This window comes from Pararge aegeria, chromosome 9 (assembly GCF_905163445.1).
Source record: "Pararge aegeria chromosome 9, ilParAegt1.1, whole genome shotgun sequence".
Classification (NCBI taxonomy): domain Eukaryota; kingdom Metazoa; phylum Arthropoda; class Insecta; order Lepidoptera; family Nymphalidae; genus Pararge; species Pararge aegeria.
Genome location: NC_053188.1, coordinates 3,623,149 through 3,647,765, shown reverse-complemented (window position 1 = coordinate 3,647,765; position 24,617 = coordinate 3,623,149). Strand labels below are relative to the sequence as shown.

General features: G+C 35.7%; 1 protein-coding gene across 1 annotated transcript in view; it reads right to left on the bottom strand.

Moving 5' to 3' along the window:
- The window catches only part of LOC120626441 (acid sphingomyelinase-like phosphodiesterase 3a), a 109,109-nt gene extending 91,166 nt beyond the window's left edge, over positions 1–17,943 (bottom strand). The window contains exon 1 of the mRNA XM_039893968.1: positions 17,820–17,943. The gene's annotated coding sequence lies outside the window, so the exon portion shown is untranslated. The remainder of the gene's footprint in view (positions 1–17,819) is intronic.
- Positions 17,944–24,617: the final 6,674 nt, after the last annotated feature.

The window sequence follows — 24,617 nt, the reverse complement described above, 5'->3', positions numbered from 1 at the left end:
GATGTTAGAATAACGGAGAAAAATGGCTATTTTTCCTTTATTTTTTTAAGTGGCCCAATGTTATTTATGGCTAGGCTATTATTTGTATTAAAAAGTGGTGTCATGTTAAAGTTAGCTACGCTAAGGGCTACGTGAGAATAGGACAACATTGACCCGTGAATTTTCTTCCTGTGGTATTTTTAACTTTCGACGCAAAAACGACAGGGTGTTTTAAGTTTTACGTGTATGCGTGTGTGTAGCTGCTGTGGCATCGTATTTCCCAAACGTATGAAACGATTTTGATTATGTTTTTTTTGTTTGAACAGTGAATTATAGGGGAATGCTCTTAGCTATGTTTGATAAAATCGGTCCGATGACCACGGCCACAAAATGGTGGATTACATATTCTATCACAACTCACTCACAATAGGGTATCAAACGAGACTAGTAGAATAATGAACAATATATTGAAAGTCAGGGGTTTTAAAATTTTTAATTTAAATATTTTTTAACCATGCAACAACTAGGCAAAAATCTAACAAAAAATTAGCTGAATTTCAGCTCAATGTTTGTATATAAACATAGGAGAAAAAAATCTAAAATCTATAAAGGCCGTGTTCACATAAGAATTACCGGTAAAGAGACGAGCTTTGTCCACTCCCATGCCTCGAAAAGAATATCAAATAATGTACCGGTCCCAGTTTTAGTCATTAATAATACGTGGTCAGCACTGGGACATAAAGAAATTTAGTTCGATGATGATGTTCACTTTACCACGAGGGATAGAGCTATAGTAGAGAGTTTTCTTTACTTGAAACAGAGATTTTTGTGACAAGTATTATAGCTATGCTTATTTCTGCCGCTAAGCAGGTGCCGGTGTAATAACAGGCACATGAATTTTAGCACCTACGCCTTTAATTGATGGACACAGGGCGGCAAGTTTTAGGACGGGCTCGGTGAAGTGTTGCTCTGTTTATAAGCGATGATTTTTCGGGTAGGCCTACTGCTTGTTCCGTCAATTATTACTACAAAAATAAAAAAGTCTATAATTATTCAAATCACAACATTTATTTAAGTAGGTAGGTACAATTTTATAACAGTAATCATTGTCAGATCAATACTACATTAAAACGAGTTTCAACTTGTTCTTATTTTAACAGCACTTGAAACGTCTTTCAATGTTCCATAGTTTAAACGTTCCTTATAAAAACATAAGGAAAATTCAAATAACACATGTATCGCATTCCCTTGATTATTTAAACACCCAGAACTAATTGCTTACTGACCCGGGCACGGGAGATGGGGACGCTACCCGGGGGATAACCCTGCAGATATGAGATGGCTTCTGCAACCGCGGTATCGAATTATTGTTTTGGTTCGAATAAATGTCTTGTTTAAATTAAACAGCAATAGAGAACTTCAATAATTACACAACTAGTAGGCGTAGGAATAGCAAGCGACTTTCCGCGAATTTGTTCTATTAGAGTCTGGAATACGTAAAACTTTAACCTAAAAACTTTTACCACACACGTTTTCGCTATTTTTTTTCATTCCACTACAAGTTAGCCCTTGACTGCCCCCACCTGGTGGAATGATGCAGTCTAAGATTGTAGCGAGCTAACCTGTTAGGGGTATGACAGATACACCTAATCGTTGTCTACGTGGTATTGTACCGGAAAACCAAACCGATTAGCGGCACGTGTTAGTCGGGTGGTTACTATTGAATAGAAGCAGGCGTTACTTTGCAGAATTCCATGATATATATGATAACTAGCTGTTGCCCGCGACTTCATCTGCGTTTGATTTTGTTTTTTGATGTGGCATTCAATTTAGTTGTTGTTCTAAAAAAAAAAAAAGTATTCAGTATTGCTAAGCCTTAAATGAGGGGTTTGCTGTTATCCGCTGATGAGTTCTGTCCTCTATCTCCAACCACATTCACATCCACACAAAGTTTGGGCAAAATAAAACACATATTATAACCTCTATAGTACAAAAAAAATTACTTAAATCGGTTATAATTTGTCGGAGTTAGGGTGTAAAATAGTCAAACAACTTTCATCTCTTCAGATCTCACCAAACAGATCTTCGGCAATGTAGGGTACATTACACTACGCACGTTTCGCTCTGAAACCGGAGCAGCTTCAGATGTTGACTTTATAATGAATAATTGTTAAGTAAAAAAAACATTGAAGATCATCAAAGATCTGTTTGGCGTGGATTATAAGGATTGAAGAAATTATAAATTACACCATACAGATTCTCCTGTTTTTCGCGAAGTATAGCAAATAAGGCTTAATTTTCATGATATGTCATGGATTTACGCAACGTAACGCCTGCTTCTATCCAATAATATCACTTTATTATTTTTATCACTAATACGTGTTAACAATGTTTTAAGCTAACCCGCAGAGTCTCAGTGCTGAGCTCATAATCCCTCTCACCTGCGAGCGTATAGATCTTTGCCCAACAGTGGGCCTTGAATAGACCGACTATGAAGAAGATAATGTATCGGCCGGGCATTGATGGGAATGATCACTGTATTCTATCTTGTTTATTTCGTATTGTACATATTTTTGAGGGTTCCTTTATTTTATTTTTTATTTATTTTTTAATTATTTATTTGTAGTAGCGTATTTGTATGTTTATATGTATGGAATATATCTTATATTTTTGTACATATTGTACTATGTTTTATGTTTATTTTATGTTAATTTAGTTTTAAATCCTAATATTTCACTAATGTTTGTTGTACCACCTACTAATTTCGCACCTATAAATTTTCTTGTATACCTTTGGTTGCCTGGAAGAGATCGCTATTTAGCGATAAGGCCGCCAAATTGTACGTTCTACCTTATTGTGCTGTTGTATTTGTATCTCTGTAAATTTTCTCTGTGGTGTACAATAAAAGTGTATTCATTCATTCATTCATTCATAATGTTAGATAAAACCAGACGGCTAAATATAGCTTTCATATTTTAATACCCAATGGGTCAATCGAATAAAAACCTAAAAGCGTAATAAAACCGGTGTAACTTCAGACGGCACATAAAAAAACGTTCACGACAATAACCCCCGAGGGCCAGAAAGGGCTGAACCCTGTTAATTCGGATGAATACCGGTAATAAAAGTTAAAGAACACAGACTTTACGTCCGGGACCAACGTCGTAATAGGGCGTTATTTAAAGCCGGTGTTAATTACTGTACTGTGGGACTATGTTGATATTTTCAGATTTTATTACTACCTTTTTCCGGTGACTTCATTCACCTGAATTGGTTTTCCCGCGGTAAGAATGTAGGGAAGTGTTCTGTGTTAGCCGGTTTTTATTTTTGCACTGTGGGACTATGTTGATATTTTATGGTTTACGATAGAGTTTATTACTTACTATCTTTTTCTGGTGACTTCATTCACCTGAATTTATTCTTTCGCGGTAAGAATGTAGGTATGTTTTCTATGCATCTGTTCGTTATAAAAATGTTAGGAACCGGTTATAGCCCTTAAAGACTTATACATTTAAAATATTATAGTAGAATAAGCTCATTGAAAAATCCTAGTTAGGAGAGCCGCAGCTTAATTGGTGAAAGCGGTCAGGCCGAAAGTCGCAGGTTCAAATCCTGTCGGTTCCGAAAATTTTTATGTGCATTTTAAATTTATTAAATTGATAATTCCTCCAAGTGTAAGTAAAAACACTATTAAAATTGAAAAATCCTATTTTAATATTAAGATGTAATCCTTAATGATCATGAATTATAAAAAAAGCCTGGGTATGAATTGCTCTTACTTCATAGCTAAATTTAAATTTAACTGTGAGATGGTTCTAACAAAAAAAAACCCTCCTAAGTTTATTGTAGGCTCTTCTTAGACCAGGGTGCGTTTGGGACCCTCGTAGATCTAGTTTTAAGTTAACGAATGTAATGTACCATCGCCTTCCAATAAAGGTAATTATATATGTATGAACGCTTCATAAGTGCCTGTGATAAGGCTACATACATGAATGAAACCTTATTTGAATTTGACTTGAATTTGAACCCAGGGCCTCCCACTTATAGGACCGCTTAACACTGCGCCAGAGAGGTCGACAAAAAAGGGGCTTTCAAAGATTAAACAGGAAATACTCGGTTCGGTTCAGACCGCGGCTGGTATAAAACAATGATTATGAATATAAGCCCCAGGGGACAGAAAGACTTGACCCTTTTAATTGAAAACATCCGCAAGGCTTTAGATGTACGCACAAACGCAGGTTTATAAGCTTCATCTGAATCTTATTAGTGGTGTATGAGCTCATGACTAAGCTTTCTTAACGGATCTGGAAGCCTAGTGTGAGATTTTCTAGCTAAGTTTAGTTTTAGTAGTAGTAGACCTTTGCGTGATATAGCTCGTCGGACAAGTACTATCACTATGCTTATTTCTGCCGCTAAGGCTTTGTTGCAATGCTGTGTTCCGGTCCGAAGGGCGTGGTTGCCGGTGTAATAACACGCACACGAGCCTTAACACCGATGCCTCAAATTGATGACCACAGGGTGGCATGTTGCAGGATGAGCCCCTCGCGTGCCCTGTGAAGTTTTGCTCAAGCGATAGATTTCCACCTGCCATCAGGTAGGCTATCTGCTTAGTCAGTGAATTATTAGTGTTAAAAATAAAAAACTTATTCAATAGCGTAAAATAATGATAATAATAAATAATATATAAATATACTACGACAATACACACATTGCCATGTAGCCCCAAAGTAAGCGTAGCTTGTGTTATGGGTACTGAGATAGCTGGTGAATATTTTTTTATGAATATAATACACATAAATACTTATAATATACAGATAAACACCCAGACACTGAAAAACATTCATGTTCATCACACAAACATTTTCTAGTCGTGGGAATCGAACCCACGAAACCCTTGGACTCAGAAAGCAGGGTCGCTGCCCACTGCGCCACTCGGACGTCAATTTAAGTAAGATAATTTCCTTATTTTTTTCTTTGGTTTAAATCTTTTACAAACGTCCACATCGGACGGTCAACAGGGTCACCGTTGAAAGCCAAATAAACATCACCGTGGATATAATCACATTCTGGTGAAGCTACCGCGATTTTATAGAGCTTCAAATTCGCCTCTGCAAGACTGTAAGCAGTACTAAGAGGCAGGCCAACCAAGTAAGGAGACTGGCCCAGGAACAGAAGAAGAAGACTTCCCCACTTCTTTGCCTTAAGACGTTCCAGAATCGCTTCCTTTTGGAACAACTACGTCGCCCTAATAATGAGATTCTCCGGACAATCTAAGAACTGTTGGAGGACGCCTTTTTCTGACATTGGTTGAAACAACACCGCATTATTTTTTATTTTATGAAATTTTTGATTGTAGCCGGACATTTATTACATTTTCATTTATTTTGTTTTATTGCAATTTTTATTTCATTTAAGGTAATTTTTTGTTTTAATTTTTTTCATATTAGCCTGAAATTAAAGCATTCAGTATTGTAATTATTATTATATACACATTAATGATTTACCCATATCTTGAACGAGCTCAGGTTACACGAGACAAGTTACAAAACGCTTGAAGGGCGTGCTACGTATTGATTGATTTACTCGGAACACATTTTCTGTTAATATCAGCCAAAGTAGTATGTAAATAGAATTCGTCTCTCGAAAGTATATGGGCCGACTCGCAATAAACTCTACCTTTTCTTTGTATTCCCTTTGTATGCTGACAAAGCTGTAAATAGCTAAATATATAATGTGAACGTTATGACCTTCAGACTCTGCCCTTTTATTTTATGTATCTTTCATAGTCATATAACTGCCTCGTTGATCGAATGTTAACAACAGATCACGGGGTCTCGAGTTCTGGTCAGTTTAGAAATCTGTATTGGGATATTCTGTAAAAACAACATCGCATTATTGATAAGTTCAAAGTTTATATAAAACGTAAGCTTATAGAAAAATCCTATTATAATGTTAAGGATTACTTAAACGATAAAAAAAGCTTGGGTGTGAATTGCTCTAGCTTCATAGCTTAATATTAATTTAGAAGATGGATATAACAAAAAAAAAAATTACCCGGCTAAGTTTGTTGTGGGCTCTTCTTAGACCAGGGCGCGTTTGGAACCCTTGTAGCTTTAGGTTTAAGTTGGCGAACGAAGTTATCACCATCACCTTACAATTATGTTATCATATATGAACGCTGCATAAGTGCCTGTGATATGCCTACATGAATAAAGAAATTTTTATTTGAATTTGAATATCAAACATTCACACATCAACCCTTCTGGGTTAATAGCGATGTCTACCACGTGCCTCAGAGAGCACGTTAAACCGTCGAATCGGGTTATTAGGTCTAGCATGTGAAATCGTTAAAGCCCACCAACCCATATTCTCGCTCCAAAGCCCTCTTTCCTATCAGATAAAAGGCCCTTCCCCAATCTTTGATAGTCTAATGATATCGGTGATGATAGCAGTGGCGTACATAGAGAAAAAAAATACCACGAGCACGAGTTATAAGAATTTAAGGATAGGCATCGTAAGAGTTATAAAAAACTATTGCCCGGCGAACTTAGTACCGCCTAAAAATTTTTTTTATGAATACTATATTTTAATACTTTTTATCCTATTCCGGACTAAGAATAATCCAAAAATCAAATATCTTAAAAATTGGTCCAGCCGTTCTTGAGTTATAAATGGTGTGAGTAAGAAAGTTGTGTTATAACACAACTTTCTTTTATATATATAGATAAGTATTTATCGTACTGGAGATTTTCTTTATTTTATATTATCTGCATACCCTGTGCATACCCTCTATGCTCACCGCTGGATGATAGTGACATGAAGTAATGGGAAGCACTCAAAACTGTGAGTAATGGGAATAAACTAAATGAGTAGATGATTCGACCTATTCGATATTTCGACCCATGGATCGTGGACACGACGGGACGATCCATGCAACGAGGTCGAAATATCGATAAATCGTCGAACTATAATTAAGAAACGTTTAACTTATGTTCGTCATAAATATTTGGCATAGAGGTAGCCTGCATCCTACAAACAGATATAGAATGCATCTTAGCCCTGTAAAAAAACCTAAAAGCCTAGGAAATAGAGGGCAACAGCTGGGAAGTTTAATAAAGGCTTGTAAGAAGTGAGAGCCTCTAAACGTGGAGCGACCGTTAAGTAATCAAAGCGAAGTCGGGGCGGCAATCAGAAAGGGGGAACAAGATTTACACTCGCCCCGGCTAAATGGAATTAGTGTTCATCTTACTAAGCTTAGAGTAATTCAACTATTTCCGAATCATTTGAACACAATCATAAAAACTGGCTAAGTGGGAGTTGCACTCGTATACGAAAGGTTCCGCAACTTCATCATCATTATTAATCCATTTCCAAGGCACGGGTTTCCTATTAGAATAAGAAGGGCTGTAGCCCACCACGCTGGCCAAATACGGATTGCTTGAATTAAGAGTCTAAAGCTGTGGGTTCGATTCCCACAGCTGGAAATTGTGTGTGATCATGAATATTTTTCAGAGTCTGGGTGTTTATCTGCATTTTATAATTATTTATTTATATTATTCAAAAAATATTCATCAGACAACTTAGTATCCATAAAACTAGCAAGATATATATATTTATTTCACTAGAGACCTCAGAGCTCAGGTACTATTCTGAAATACCTTTAACTTGTTATTGGACGTGTGTACTGGAAACTAGAACTAAAGTCTTACCAGAGTGATCAGGTGTCCTCGATCCAAATCCTCGAAGCCCAGTACGTATATTAAATACATCATACAATACTGATATAAAATACGTCATACACAGCCATTGACGTCATTAAGAGCTATTTCAGGTGATGACAAGCTTATCGTATTTTGGGAAACCAACTTTCCAATCGCCCGGAAACGCCCACGAAAATAATTTGAAAAGCCCATTTCGAGGTCTGTTTGATGCGCTACTAAATACCGACAGTGTATTTCAGTTGTATATGCAAATACTTGCAAAATTGTTCCGCGTTCTGTGCTATTTAAGTAAATTCTACTTAGGATCGTAGTTTCAAGTAACATTGTATGTTATTACCATTATAAACTTACAGGTAACTTGTGGAGTGCTTAGGCCAGGGTGCATAAGAACTCTCGCTATTTTATAGATGAGTGGTTCTCAGGAACTTCACAATCTTATTCCTCCTTCCCCGTTCCACCACAGAACAGCGAGTCACCGTGAGCGGCATCCTTATGTGGATGATATTCCATAAACACGCACAAAACGTTTTTTATCCACGTTTCTGATACATACCGCTAAGATGTGGAACGCCCTCCCGGCAACTGTGTTTCCTGCCACGTATAATTTAAGTACCTTCAAGGCTACAGTGAAGTAGCTTTCTAACGGGCATGATTGTTGTCCAGCGCTGGCCTATCGTTAGTAAAAAAAAGACTCGCATAAAATACCGGATAGCTTAAGCGGCGCAAGACCGCCTAGTTGGAAATCTCGAAAAAGACTTATTTCCAGCAGTGGACGGTTACCAATTGATTTGAAATAGCGTTGGTGATTGTATACATACAAAAGATGCATTTCCTCAGTTAATGGTTCGGTGTAAAATTATCGTATCTTTTATTCAAGAGGAGATGAACCGATGAACTTGTCATACCACCCACAAAACCTTTTAGATTTTTGAGATTGCACTGTGAGTTTTTATTAGCAAGTATTATTTTTATTAAAAAATCCGGGGTGTTATTTAGGCAAACACGTCAAATATAATAGCAGACTTGGAGCTCTATATTCTAAGTAAAAATTCGGTCGTAGGAAGAAGACGTTCTTGACACTTCGCGATCGAATAGATCGAATAAATATATTTATTTATGTATATATAAATATGCTACTAGTATATATATTTATATATATAAATATAACAACTGCTTAACGTCTGTGAAAGGTACAATATGGGTAACAAACTGGGGCATCAAAAGTATGTATCAAAAATGTACCTACGCTCAATATTAAAATCTTACTAGGTTAACGAGGAATGTTGGGTCAACGTTTCACCTTAGCCAAGAACTCTTTCTATTTGGCGCCACCCTGTCATTATTTTTTACCTAATTGCTGCGAGATGCTGAAATGCAGAAAGTACGAAGCCGAAAAATATATATTTCGTCATTCTCGGTCCGATCGAAAAAAAACATAGCTTTTAAAAATAATTGCACCGCGATAGGTATGGCAAAATTTCCCATTGACTAGAAAATATTAAAATCGAACCGACACGAAAATATCGACGGATTTTCAATTCAAAATAACGCGCAAACATGGATATTTTTTTACTAAAACATCACATTGCATCCCTAACTTTTACTAGTTGGCTGACTATTGTGTGCTCAAATTCGTTTGCTGGATTTGTTTAAACTGCAGCTAGTAAAAAAAGGAAAAGGCGTTGTGAAAATATTTTTACGGATTTTTTACTATTCTTATGAAAATTTTATACGAAATATGGTCAAACGCAGGCCGTTTATTTCTATCTTAACAAACCTTTTTCACAGATCGAGATGATATGTCACCAGTGGCGTGCATAGAGGGTATGCTAGGCTAGTGATGTTGATGATACTTTGTCCTAGTATAAAACCCTTTCTTCAAATGAATGGTATGAGTGACATACAGTGGCGCGCATTGGCAGGAGAGGGTGGTGACTATATATTCTTATCTGCAGTCACCACATGGAAAAGAATCACTAACGCCATAATATGTGTAGAGATTACACATTTTATTATTTGTCGATTTATAGAAATTGTTAAAATGGTCAATTGCAGCACTGAACGTTATCTCTTATGAATATTGTGCACTTGTCAAATATACTCTGTGATCTGCCTCTGTCAAAAAATATACATTGTTTCCTTCGTTTTGCTCAGTACGTGTTTTTAATTTAATTACCTAGTTCAATCAAATAAATACAAGAATACTAACATATAATATCAGAAATTATTAAAATTTCAATTGTAATCACGTTTAAACGTGTATGTGTGTGCGTATGAACATTTCATGTTCCCAACTGAAATACCCTTTTACCTATGGTAATAAAGGGATTTTTGTTATTATTCTATCTTAAGTTTTAATGATTATTCCAAGGTAAGCTGGCTTTTGTACCGCGATGCGGCTGCGAACCGCTCGAACACGCAAACCACGCAGTTGATATTCCCACAATACAGTGGTTACCCGCCGGATTAAAGGCATGATACGTTGCCCAATCACCTAACCGAGCGTATATATCTGGTCAAAGATCAATAAAATTGTTATTTAAAATAATACATTATTATTTGACTCATAGATGTTGCATGTCGTAGGTTAAATGCAAGACGTGAAATGCAAGTGGCCTACATGGAAGACAAGTATTCGGGAAATAGCTTTTTATCTCGTGCGTGCTATGCTTTCAACACCAAATATTGTGAGATAAACATTTTTCACGTCAAAATTGGCACTTTTAAGAATATAATTATTGCAAAATAAGTGTTAAAGTTATTGTTTTAATTTAATTTTGTGGTATACTTTACGCTTTGTACTTAATCCCTCAGCAATTGTTGTTAATGTTATCTTTTATGTAAAACTAAGTAGTGGAAACTTCATTGGTTATCCCTTGAAATACTTCAGACTAATAAATAAATACTGCAGACTTCAGTCAATACTTGCTAGCAAGATAAGTACCTGTTTCTGCCTTGATCCAATCTAAAGGCTCGGATCAAGGCAGTTCGTGGTAGTAACAAAACCCTCATCAATCAATCATCACCACTTCAACCGATTGACATCCACTGCTGGACATAGGTATTTTTAGGGCGTTCCAAAATTTACGATTCTGGGCCGCTTGTTTCCAGCGGGTCCCAGCGACACGTCTTTGGTTTGGTCACGTTTCCTGGTGCGGGATTGCCATTCCAAAACCTCTGGACCTCAACATCCATCGGTTCTCCGAGCTATGTGGCCCGCCCCTTGCCGCCCACTTCAGCTTTGAGACTCGTTAAGCCATGTCGGTAACTCTAGTTCTTCTTCATTTGATTGCGTAGAGATACTCCTAACATAGCTCTTTCCATCGCACGCTGAGTAACTCAGAGCCCTCTTATGAGGCCCATGTGCAAGTATAACTAATATTTACCGAGATTTTTAATTGTGTTACTGTTTACGTAACACTACACTTTCTACAACGGAAAGAATATCTAGTTGGTATGATATGCATCAGGGTCTCCTGCCACAGTGACAAGGGTTTATGCCGTAGTCCATCACGCTAGCCCAATGCGGATTGGTGGACTTCACTCGCCTTTGAAAACATTATGGAGAACTCTCAGGCCTACAGGATTCCTCACGTTATTTTCCATCAGCGATGAAGAAAGCTATATTTAAATTACTTAAAACGCACATAACTAAGAAAAATTATACGCGTGCTGAGATTGGAACTTGGCCTCCCGAAAGTTAAGCCGTGGTCCTAACCACTAGGTCATCAACGCTTCAAGTATGTTATTAATCTAAGGTAATTTTGCACTATATATAGAAATATAAGAAAAGAGACTCTTGACGAGTTGTATGTTACGCGTAGTTCGAACTAAACGAAACGCCGTCGCGTCACATTTATAACTCGGTTGGATAACAGAGATTAATGTTTATTGACTGAAACAAAAGGTTGACCGAAAAATCCCACTATAAATTGTTGCAATAAATTTAGTCGTGCACGCTCAGAGGAAAAAATTCACTGGCGAAACCTTAAAATGTATACACAGAAGCACATAAGCACAGAAGATTATTGTCTATGAACAATAATCTCTTTTTTAATTATTTTATTTCATGGCAGTAATTTGATGTAGGTAAGTGGATATTTTGTTATAATATTAGTAATGCACGAAAAGAGTAAGATTTAAATAGCAACAAACATTAATTTCAACAAGGCATAACGCCTCATGTTCAAAAAAAAAAAAAAAACAAACCTCACTGCATCTATCTACTATCCTTATTAAATATATTGAAGGACTGAGAGGATAGAAACAAGGTTGGCAGATATTGACGCAGTCGAGTTTTTTGTTTATTTTTATATTTTTTATTAACATTTTATATTTCAAAAACATTATTTTATAATTTTTAATTAGTGTTTTTACCTACACTTGGAGGAATTATCAATTTATTAAATATAAAATGCATATAAAAAATTTCGGAACTGACAGAATTTGAACCTGCGACTCTCGGGCAATCGCGGCCTGAGCGCTTTCACCAATTAAGCACCGGCTCACCGGCTCTGTCGTACCGCTCTATCATACGCCCTGTAGTATACTACAGGTCATATAGCTACAGGTAGTAATTTACAACCGATCTGGACTAAACTGGTATAAAGGTTTTAAGACTTGAGGAGTTTTAATTGGAAGATTGACTTCCTTTAAGAAAGGTCCAGTTTTGTAGCAAAATATTACTGAAATTTTTTAAAAGGCATGCATCGAATATTTTATATGCCTCGAAAACAGATTCTCCTTGCCCGTGGCTTTGGTTTTCCTTTTAATAAACCAAAAGAAAACTAAAGCCACGGGAAATTGCTAGCTGGTAATATAAAAAAACCTACGGAATTTTATCCCGTACCATATGTCATTTATAAGCAATTTGTTACTGTACTCGAAATTGCTTAGTACTGAGAATCGCTCGGAATTACGAAAAACTCATTCCGCATTTGGCAAATAAAAACACACAGTGCCGAGTCGGTAATTTTCGTGAGTTTAAATCATATCGAGGAATTAACGTTTGATTTTAGGTATGCTTCGCTATTGGAACAATGTTCTCGAAAATCAGCTTGCATCGGATTTTCATTTATGACAATTTTTAGCAATTTGTTATCGAGCATGATCGTAGACCACGAAAATTTTACTGCCTCATTGGTGCCTGGTGGTAGCATATTCGACTATAGACAAGTTCGTGGGTTCGATACTCGAGTCGGGCTAGAAAAAAGTATTGCGTTTGTAAATATTGCGTTTTATTAAGAGGTTCTTAGAATCGATCCGGAGTTTGGAGATTGGCGATAATTCATCCTCGTCCCTTGGAGAGCGTCGGTCGGATTCCGATCGGATCTGGTGGGTCTACTTTGGCCGTGGCTAGTTACCACCCTACCGACAAAGACGTGCTATGCGATTTAGTGTTCCGGTGCGATGTCGCGTAGAAACCGATTAGGGGTACGACTACCATACTCCCTAAATTATCCTTGAAACTTTGTTGCCACTACAAAAAAAAAACTAAAAAAATAATTATATTATATTGAAGGGATCTCTAATTCAACAAACGTCATTTTTATGCTCGTTTTGGCCCGACATTGATAATGGCAATAGATAGACGCTTGAAATATTCACACAATATTTAGTTATATATTCACTTTAGATAAATAATTACAATGAAATAAATATTAACTGGCAAGACATGATTTTTCGTCGTTTGTGTAGATAATGGTACCTTTAGTACGCGAACGAATAAAAAAATGATCATACACACACCTAGTATTTCAGGTCTCGTTTTAGTTTGGGACGTTCAGAAATCGAGTCCGTACATGATCAATAACGTGCCACTACAGAAGTTTCTTCGACAGTACCTTCCCTCTATCGCAAGATCTCCTGTATGGATCTGGGAGTGTTATGTCTACCCATTATCTCGTCAATCTCTATAGAAAAAATACGAGTAACGGGTAGAGATAAATATCTCGTGGTGCGTATGCTAGCCCTACTGGTTGCGAAGTGAGCAATATGAACCTAATACGGGTTTAAGTGGTTTTGTACCTCTACGGTGGAACGGTGATAAAAAGTTCAGGTTTTAGATAGTTCCTAAATTAACTGTTATCCAGCACTAAGTAAAAAATATTGCGTTATTTCAAAGGCTATAACAGTTTTGAAGTCAAATCTTGGCACAGTTAACTCGCGTGCAGCACCGGATTAAACGATAAGCTAAAGTAAATATTTTCAGCATTTTGGGCTGTGGCCATAACGATTTCACTCAAGTGCCTATTATATAAAAGTTTATAGAAAGAAACCTAGTGACATTTCCCGTGTTATGTATACTAAATATAAGCTAATTGAGTGATCTAATAAACACAAAGACTACCGAACGTATGACCCTACCGACAAAGAAAAGTGCTACCATCGCCATGGTATAATCTTGTTCATTGTCATACATTGCCTAAGATATGTTTGGTGTGCAGTATAATAATAATAATAATAATAAACTTTATTCAGCTTCCACACATAAGTAAACTAATGAAAACTAATTACTAATTACATTAACACTAATTAAACACTATTTTACAAACTAAATGCCTTATCGAAAGGTGCTTCAGCTGAAAAGGCTGCTACCTCAGCATGCTGCTGCAGTATTTGACAACTGCAGCGCTGATTTTCAGGTATAGCCTTGATTGGCGTCACGGATTTGCCGGGAAAAGTTTAAAAAGAAGCGAAGTGAACTTGACAAGGAGAGGGAGTATACGGAAAAATAAAGTAAAATAATATATATATAATACAATAGAACCACCACCACATAAAAAGAAATATATATATATATATATATATATATATATATATATATATATACATATAAACAGATGTTACGCGCATGCCCGACAACAAGCAATTAGTCTGAAAGATCCGGAATGTCTTTTTATTGATGAGTTTTTTGATTATCCAAAAATACCTTTTTAATGGCATTCTTGAACGAAATCATTGACTTCCTCATACGGGCTGGAGGTGGAAGGTCATTCCAGACCTTACACCTTATAAGGATTAAACAAATTATAAATGACCGCAAACAGATTCTCCTGCTTTTCGCGGATTATTGCAAATTAAGCTTAATCTTCATAATATAGAATATATTCACTTCCTTTTTAATATAATTTGATTGTATTATTTTTGTTTGATATATATTTTCTTCCTTTTACTCTGCGGAACTTTGTACCTACGTTATAATTAATCAGTATATAACATCTATGAAACTGTAATGTTTCAAGCAAATAAATTTATTCCGATTCTGATTCTGAAATTAATAATAGTTGACAATAAATAATACTTAGCCCAATAGCATGTTATTTTACTCATAATAAATAAATAGTAGTGGATTTATTTTGTCCAATCTATTTTACAGTACAAACATTTTATGTTTTATGTTACGTTTAGAATTCAGTTTTAATAATACAGGCCTACCCGTTTTAATATGAAAGGAAACAGGCGACTATAACATCGATCTATACATGGCTTGTCTTTGTTTGTATGAACGACTTAATTTTTGAAACTACCAGACCGAGTTCATCATATCAACCCAATACCTGCCATACATGGCACAGGTCTCTTCCCATAATGAGAAGGATTTAAATCGTAGTCGCAACCTTTGAGAACGTTATGGAGAAATCTCAGGCATGCAGATTTCCTCACAATGTTTTCCTTCACTGTTGAAGCAGGTGATATATTTTAATTGCCTAAAACTTAGAAAAGTTAGAGGTGCGTTCTGTGATTGAAACTCGGCCCCCCCCCGAAAGCGACCTCGATTTCCTATTCAGTAGTACCTAGTATCTATATATTAATACGTGAAGCAAACTCATTGCACCCCTTTTTACGAAATTTTCGCAGACGTCGGAGTATGTAATTTCCACACTTACCTATAGTTTAAATAGGGAAGGATTGAAGAATGCTTTTTTTTTCATATTATCTTGAAAACATACATTAAATCAAGAAAAAAAACATTACACACAGTTAAACGTATTGGAAACACTTACGTACATCTATATGTTATACGCATATCTATACGGTAAATTAAAATAAAACAGGCAAATTACCAGTGTGACCTTGGCGAAGTCTTTGATTAAAGAAGTATGTATACTTTCACGGTAGAACCTTAATGCTATTCCAACTTTGAAAGAGCTGAGAGTAATTAGTATTAGTATAAAACTGCAACGAGTATTCGTCGCAGTGCTAATCTAAGAAGGCTTTCTATCACTCCGACGCAACATTAGGCCAGCCGCCACCCAGCAGAGTTTATGACATTAGAAGGCCTTGAGGATGAGTGATAAACTCGGGAGAATTGCTAAACATCTTGAAGCTCGCAGTAATTCTGGCGACACATTTTGAGCCACTACAAATACGTAATTTCCGGGATTTGCTATTCAAATATCCGGGAAGAATGCGTATGTCAAACCTAAAAGCTGCTATAATCACTAAAAGTTGGTACCAACTATTAGTGATCTTGTGATCTTGACTAACGGATTCCGTTTGCAATTTTGTTTTTTTAATTTTGTTGATGCGTCTTGTACATCATATAATTTAATTTAAAATATTTGCTAAAGTGTTTTAAGTACACTTCGAAGATATTTGAACTATCAGTATATATTAGTTATAAAAAAAAATTAAATAACTAAAATTTTCAGTTATATCTACATATATAGATTTTTTATGCCAAAATATTAAGAATTAACAAAGAAAAACCATCGATTCAATATGTTACTGAAATTATTTCGATCTCCTCAGTGAGCTCACTGTACTTACAATATTTGTTAGAGGTAATTTTAACATTTCCTTCTATGAAGGAGTTTAACCGAATCCTGTAGTTAGTGGGTATAGCGAAAAACAACGGAAACTCTTTCATAGTTTTTGAAAATCCTACCCATTTTCTAAAACTGTAAAACTTGTATTTTTTTTAAACCAAATGCCAGAATAACAAAGAAATTACTTGAATACTGACAAACCTTCATGCAACCTTTCTATTCTTATTTATAGGGTATAAAGGAAGAACTTTGAAAACTTTAGCACCTTTGATGTGTACTCAAAGGATATTCTTAAAATATTTTAAACTAGCTGTATGTAGCAAAAGCTGAGAGTAACATAGGCTAATTTATGTCCTGTAAAAATCTTAAATTCACAATGGTGGTTTACAGGAGCGTTAGTTTTTTACACCAAATAGCGTTCTTCTTTCACGTCCTAACCAAGTAACTAAACGATGGGCAAAACTGCGGGGCGCAGCTAGTATCAAAATAATGCATTATTCGATGTTAGTATGGAGATGTTTTTTTTTATTTTCTTAACATGTTGTGGAGTACAAATAAAGAGACTTAATTAAAAAAAAAAGTGTAGATGCTCTGTTAACAAACAATTTGTGTTTGCCTCCGGCAGGTAGTTTTCTCATTGTCTCTGAAATTTAACGTACTCTTCGTTTTTAATAATTAGCGCTTTTCGCACTAATATTTTTTAAAGCATACATAGAGCGGTGATATAACGATAAAAGATATCTGCTATGATAGTTTTTTTTTCTTTTAATAGTAACCATATATGTGTAAACCCTCCAACCCGTTGGAACAGCGAAGACAGTGTATGGCCAAGCATGACGAAAAGCTTTTTAAAATAATTTCTTCAATATTCATCTCAGTGAAAACTTTATGAAGATCATTGATAATAATTTTATTTCATTCATAATATTTCTCGCATAAAGATTCCAAGTAAGGGTGTAATCGAAGTTTTCAGTTCGTAAAACCACAAGCTGTAAAAGTACAACTTTAGTCAAAAACACTATAAAGGTACGTAGGAACTGCAGCTTGATTTTGTGTAATCATAACAAGATTTGACTCATATTTCCCCTTAAAGAAAATTCCTTTCTTAGTACACCGCTGCGCTCAATAAAGACTACGTGGTGTTTAATTTTTAAGCTAAACTATCTATTTAATATTAAATTGAAGTTTTTTTAAGAATCCTAGAGTCTACACATTTTTTATTTAGCCTGCATGCCAAAGCATATTGTTCAATGAATCCTTTAAATCTTATCGATCATCATTTTAAGAGAGTACCGTTTATATACCAAGAAACATAAAATAATAAAAACAAATAATTGAAATCGCTCACCTAAATTTATCCAATATAACAATTATGCAAACAAATCACACACTTAAGTTTTCCCAACGAGTTTGAACACGACAAATTTCCACACGCTCATTTCACTGGCACTAACCGCGCGAAAAGTGGAAAATCCAACACGACTTTCCACGTCTACGGTCGGGACGTAACTGAGGTCTATGTCGAGCAGACTTCAGTGCTCCCAGACATTCCGGTGGAAACTCAGGGGGTGTAAGGCAGTATTGCTCCATTGTACGGAGACGTATATGAAATTCTTTATAAACTGCCAATATGTCGCGTTAAGGTTTGAATTTTATATTTTGGTTCAAATTTTGAATTGTTGACATTTAATAAATCATAGAAGCACATAGGTTACACCCCGCGCAAAATAACGTTTAGCCAAGCGTATTGACTTGGATCAATTAAAATTTGTATCAACAGCCATTTTATAATCATCATCACATCATTCCATTAAATGCCCACTACAGAGCACGGGTCGCCTCCCACAATGAGAAGGGGTTAAGGCCGTAGTTCACCACTTTGGCCTAGCATATTATGAAAATTAAGCTTAATTTGCTATACGCCGCGAACAGCAGGAGAATCTGTATAGTGTAATTTATAATTTCCTTAGTCCCCACTTTTTTAATTTTCATAATATACTGTGCAGGGCATGCAAGGAACACGTCATTCAAAGTGCTTTCGCGTCTATCAATTTGAGGCGTAGGTGTTAAGCCTCATATGTCAGTAATAACGACGCCCTTCAGATTGGAACACAGCAATGCAGCTTGGCTATGGAACAAAGCATTTCAGTAGTACTTCCGCAGTAGGCAGTACCATCACCAGGCGGACATCAGAACGCCGATTGGCGAAGTGGGCAGCGAGTCCCCCTGCTTTCAGAGCCAAAGGGTTTGAATTCGATTCCTACAACTGGAAAATGTTTGTGTGATGAACATATGAATGTAATTAATGTACTTCCTTGTCTGAGTGCTCATTCATAAAGGTATTATAAGTATTTATGTATAATATTCATAAAAATATTCATCACTCATACCATAACATAAGTACTCATAGTACTCATAACATAAGCTAAGCTTAATTTAGGGCTAGATGTGATGTGTTTATTGTCGCAGTATATTATAAAAAAACTGAGTTTCATGCCGGCTTTTTCTCGGTAGAATCTGCCTTCCCAACCAGTGGTAGAATCACTACAAACAGACATACTTGACGTTTCAAAAGTGCTTATATTAGGCCTACTTGAAATGAATGAATTTTGAATTGAATTGAAAATACATCATTATTTAATGCCACATACTCACATAGTAAAATTTAATTTTCTTAAATCAAAACCTTAGCCCATTACACAAATTGCGCCAGCTACCTAATCCATCATGGTGTTTTAATAATTCTAAGTTGTCTACAAATTGGTAGAATGCTTTTCTCTTCCGCGTAATTCAATTGAATTAATAAATAAGGGCATCGCGGCCTACTTGCACGAATCAGCCGATTGTGTGGGTCATCATTAACCCTTTACCGGCCCACTACAACGGCCCCCTCTCTGAGGAGAACCGAACCCCGTAGTGGAACGATAAAGTATTAGTATTTCTAACCCCAACGGTTTAGGCTGTGCGTTTATATATCGGTTTGAATTTTATAAATCAGATAGATAAAGATGAAGCATTTATATTTTTGATGGTTTAAAAACATTGCTCAACATGCTGCTCCAATGCGGGTAGGCGGGCTTTAAAGATCAATATCACAGAGACCCTTACGTGTTCTCCAAAAACGAGGCATTTTTTTAAATAAATAACCAAATACAAATTTTCTGCCCCAACATTGCAGTCAAACAGGGCAGCGTTATTGAGACGAAATTTTATATTTTTCCACAATATTAAATATACTACGACAATACACACATCTAGCCCTAAAGTAAGCGTAGCTTGTGTTATGGGTGCTACGATGACTGATGAATATTTTTATGAATAACATAGGTACTTAAAATACTTATATTATACAGATAAACACCCAGACACTGAAAAACATTCATGTTCATCACACAAAACATTTTGCAGTCGTGGAAATCGAACCCACTGCCTTTGACTCAGAAAGCAGGGTCGCTGCAAACTGCGCCAATGATATATCTAACAGAAAAATTATCAGAAAGCATGTGGACAAATAGGGTTCCGCCTCAGCACGAAGCCGCAGGGAGCTGCGGATCTGGATTTCAGGGGGACCCTGTGTGCTCACAGACGTGTTTGCGACTGCTTCATCAATGCCAAAACCTTAAGTCTATACATAATAAAAATAAATTTAAAAATAAAACACGGTACGAAATATAAAATTACAGAGCTAAACTGATTGATTGATTCGTAGTTGAATGATAACTATTACACCAACGAGGCATTTTAAACATACTTCACCATTATCCACCCATTACAGGACACATGTCTCTGATAAGAAGAAGAAGAATAAGTCTTTATTGCACATACAATTAGAAAGCCAGGTTAACAAAAAAAAAACGATAATATACATATGCACAAAGGCGGCCTTAGCGCTTGAAGCGATCTCCTCCAGACAACCTTTTGGTTGAAGTAAAATACGAGTATTACAGAATCGGGATAGTGCAATACCCAAATTGTGCTAATTATATACATTACATATACAATACACATTAATACTCCATATATATATAGTTATAACATAAATATATATATATATATATACAAATCTATATATATATCAATATATAAACTTAAATACAGTGCAAGCTATTGAGTTGTGGAATGCGCTCCCACTAAATATACGTGAGGCAAAATCGCTTGAAACATTTAAAAACGCGGTGAAAGCATATTATCTTGCACTATAATGACGACATTTATTATACCTTGATTATGTTTATTTTTATTATCTATATGTTCATATATGTGTATGATTGAGTATATATTAGTTTATTATTTTATATTTATTTATTATATTTTTCTTATTTGTGCAATTTTGTTTATGTATTTGTATTTAGCTATTTGAATGTACGTTTATAATAATTTTACACCACCTGTCCGCTCTCTCTCATCTTGTCCTAATCCAAAGGTTGCCTGGCAGAGATCGCTACTTAGCGATAAGGCCGCCTTTTGTATTCTACTTCTGTCTTTGTATTTCTATAGTTTTTTTTTTTTATTTTCCTAACTTCATTGTGGTGTACAGATAAAGAGTTAAATAATAATAATAATAATAATAATAATAATACATATTAATATTTAAATATGCACATAAAATATATAGATATTGTACTACATACGAGTCAGGAAATAGTCTTTTAACCGCGATTTGGACTGTCTTATATCCCTCGGCATCTCATTCCATGGGTTAACCACCTTTACCGTATAAGAATTGCCATACGCCAATGAACGACTAGCAGGAACGTGGAACAAGCTGTCATTATTAGCTCGCAGATTTAAGTGAACATTGCTACCAAGAAAGGTGAATCGCTCTTTTAAATATGGCGGCGTTTGCGGATAATATAAAATGGAGTAAAGGAGAGAAAGAGCGTGTAAGTTTCTACGAGAACGAATTGGTAGCCACTTTAATTGAGCACGCATTAAAAAAAATTAGAATATTGGATTATATCCAAAAAATCACGACAGTTCGTTGCTCTGTCACTATATTATACTAGGTTTTTTATAATACTAACCTGAAATCAACCCGTTCGAATATTTCAGCATGAAGAGGTTCTTGAAGGGGTGCGCTTTAAATGTATTCTATATTAACCTTACGTTTCTGACCAATCACACAACAAACGTCATATAAGAGTACATATATATTTTTAAATTTTACTCAAAACTAGAGCATGCTCTTTAAAATGTTCTTACTTCAAACTGTACAAATTATTTAAAAGATTTCAAAATTCTTTATAACTTTTGACTAAAAGTTACTTCGCTGTTCTACATAGTAGTAGTATGGAATCGAGTTCTTACATTAAAAATGCAACTATGCTTCCATTAGAACTCGCGATGTTTTGGAGTTGCTAAAATATTAAGAAATATTTTAACATTTAACATAGTTTTTCTTAGCAAGAGCCCGAACAATTTTAGAACATAGATAAATAGAGACCTTATTAAAAAAAATGTAGGTCAAATTACCACAATAAAATATTTGATGCGTAATAGCCCAGTGGGTAGGACTTCGGTTTGACACTCGGGGTTTAGCTCGAAGCCCAGCACGCGTAACTTTTCTGAGTTATCTGCGTTTTAAGCAATTAAAATATAACTTGCTTCAACGGTGAAGGAAAATATCGTGAAGAAACCTGCATGCCTGAGAGTTCTCTATAATGTTCTCAAAGTTTTGTGACGTCCACCAATCCGCACTAGGACAGGGTGGTGGACTACGGCCTTAAGCTTTTTTCATTGTGGGAGTAGACCCGTGCCCTGTAGTGGGCCGAGAATGGGTTGACATGATGATAATGATTATTTTGGGCCATGCTTATTTCCGCCACTAAATAAATAAGTATAAAATAAGCGTAGCTTGTTTTATGGATACATAGATGACTGATGAATATTTTTGTGAATAAATACTTACAGATAAACACCCAGACACTGAAAAACATTCACACAAACATTTCCCAGTTGTGGGAATCGAACCCACGGCCACTCAAAAAGCAGATTCGCTATTAAACAGGCCACAAAGTTTCCGCTTTACGTATTAAATATTAATTTATAGAAAGAATAGTGTAGGTTCAAAAGAGTCGGAAGTCGATGTGCATTGATTACCTAGTCCAAAAGTATTTTCTTTGCCACGTTTCGGTCATGAGACCGAAACGATAACTTAACTGTGGAGTGTGGATTGTGGATCGTATTATCAAATGTTAGTGATGCCTAACAGTTAATAATGCGATCCACAATCCACAAATTACCTGAACGGTCGGATTCGTTACCTATATCAGCCAAATCACAATCAAATAACGTAGCTACTTGGAGTACGCTCTATAACCATCTCTAACAAAGAAGCTTGGAAGGAGCATACGGCGTCTAAGATCTATCTATTTCTTGTAAGAAAGATAGCTGTGCTCAGCAGTCGGACATTAATTAGGCCGACGATGATAAACATTTTGCTAGTTCTTCTTATTAAAGTATGGTACAGCAATATCTTGCCAAGTGAGTTATCTCAAAATCTTTCAACTGGAGTACCTACTACACTTTGAAAATAAAAGTTATTTTTAAGACTGTGCTCAAAATGCTACCACTTGGCAACTTCTTTGCAAAGTTGCAACAATAAGTTTTCCCTTGCTTTATTCTTTATGACGATATTAAAATGTAGCTCTCAAGTTTATAAATGGAGTAAATATATATCCATTAGCGTTTGAGAGGGTATTTATTTGTATAGCATTAAATTATAAAAATAACAATATGTACTAACAAAAATGACGTCTTACTGTTCACTTATGGGCAAGGTAGCTATGGCGCTATGGTCCCTTTGAAATGCTACAGCCATTGAGCTAAATTATAGGCCTATGTTTACGTTTGAGATGTAACAAAAAGATATATTAAAATATCTTACAAGAAATTACGTCCAATAAACTGAAAAACATTAAACAATATTAAACTTGTATTCATAATCTTTATAAAAAACTAGCTGTTGCCCGCGACTTCGTCTGCGTTTGATTTTGTTTTTTGATGTGGCATTAAATTTAGTTGCAGATCTAAAAAAAATGAAAGTATTCAGTATTGCTAAGTCTTAAATGAGGAGTTTGCTGCTGTCCGCTGAGGAGTTCTGTCCTTTATCCCCATCCACAGTTTTGGCAAAATTAAACATATATAACAACCTCTATAGTACAAAAATAATTATTCAAATCGGTTATGATTCGTCGGAGTTATGGTGTAAAATTGTCAAACACTCATCACCTCTCTTAAAGGAACCGAGCTTAATGTCGGGATAAAAAGTATCCTATATATCTCGTAACACTTTCAAAAATATGTGTACAAAGTTTCATGAAGATCGGTTAAGTAGTTTTTGCGTGAAAGCGTAACAAACAAACTTACATTGACATTTATAATATTATTAGGGATGGGGATATACGTTGTCCAACTGTTCAGGTATTGGCATGTTATCGAAAACGCAGGCGAATTGCATCTTTGTAATCCCGAACTGTTCGGGTAAATAAGCGCCCGCTCTTGGGTCATCAGACGCGAGAACAATTTTTTTAAATAATGCCCTTTTTAATGAAAAACGCTAAAATAAGCCTAGTCGTAAAAGCAAACGCTTAAATACGCTACTTTATTTTTGCTTACACATATTTTATTGTTTTGAATGGACTAAAATAGCAAAAACACTAACGATTCTTTCAAAATCCACGGCCACATGGCTCAACGGCTAAACTAACATCTTAAAAATGGACTTGAATTTTTAGCCTATAAAACATAATGTAACATACATATTGATTCAATGGCCTTTGACGAATCAAACGCGGACTAAATCGCGGTCAAGAGCTAGTCAGGTAATTTTTTAATTAAATAAAAGAGGAAAATGCATCAAGTAACGCAATCTCTACATTCAGCAATATCTTGCCAAGTGAACTTTCTTTGTTATCTCTTTGCAGTCCGTTCAGTGAATCAGTTGAACCAAATATCTTGGCAGCCACTTTGCCAACTTGCAACATGCAACAATGGGATTAGTTCCCAGTGGTTACACAGATATCAAGTAGGTAAGTATCAAAAACGGAAAAGCGGTGATAGACTAGTGGAAAGGACTTTTGCCTCCATTTAGCGGTGACAGACTTCGATTCCCGCCTCGCACCCCTAACTTTTAGGAGTTATGTGT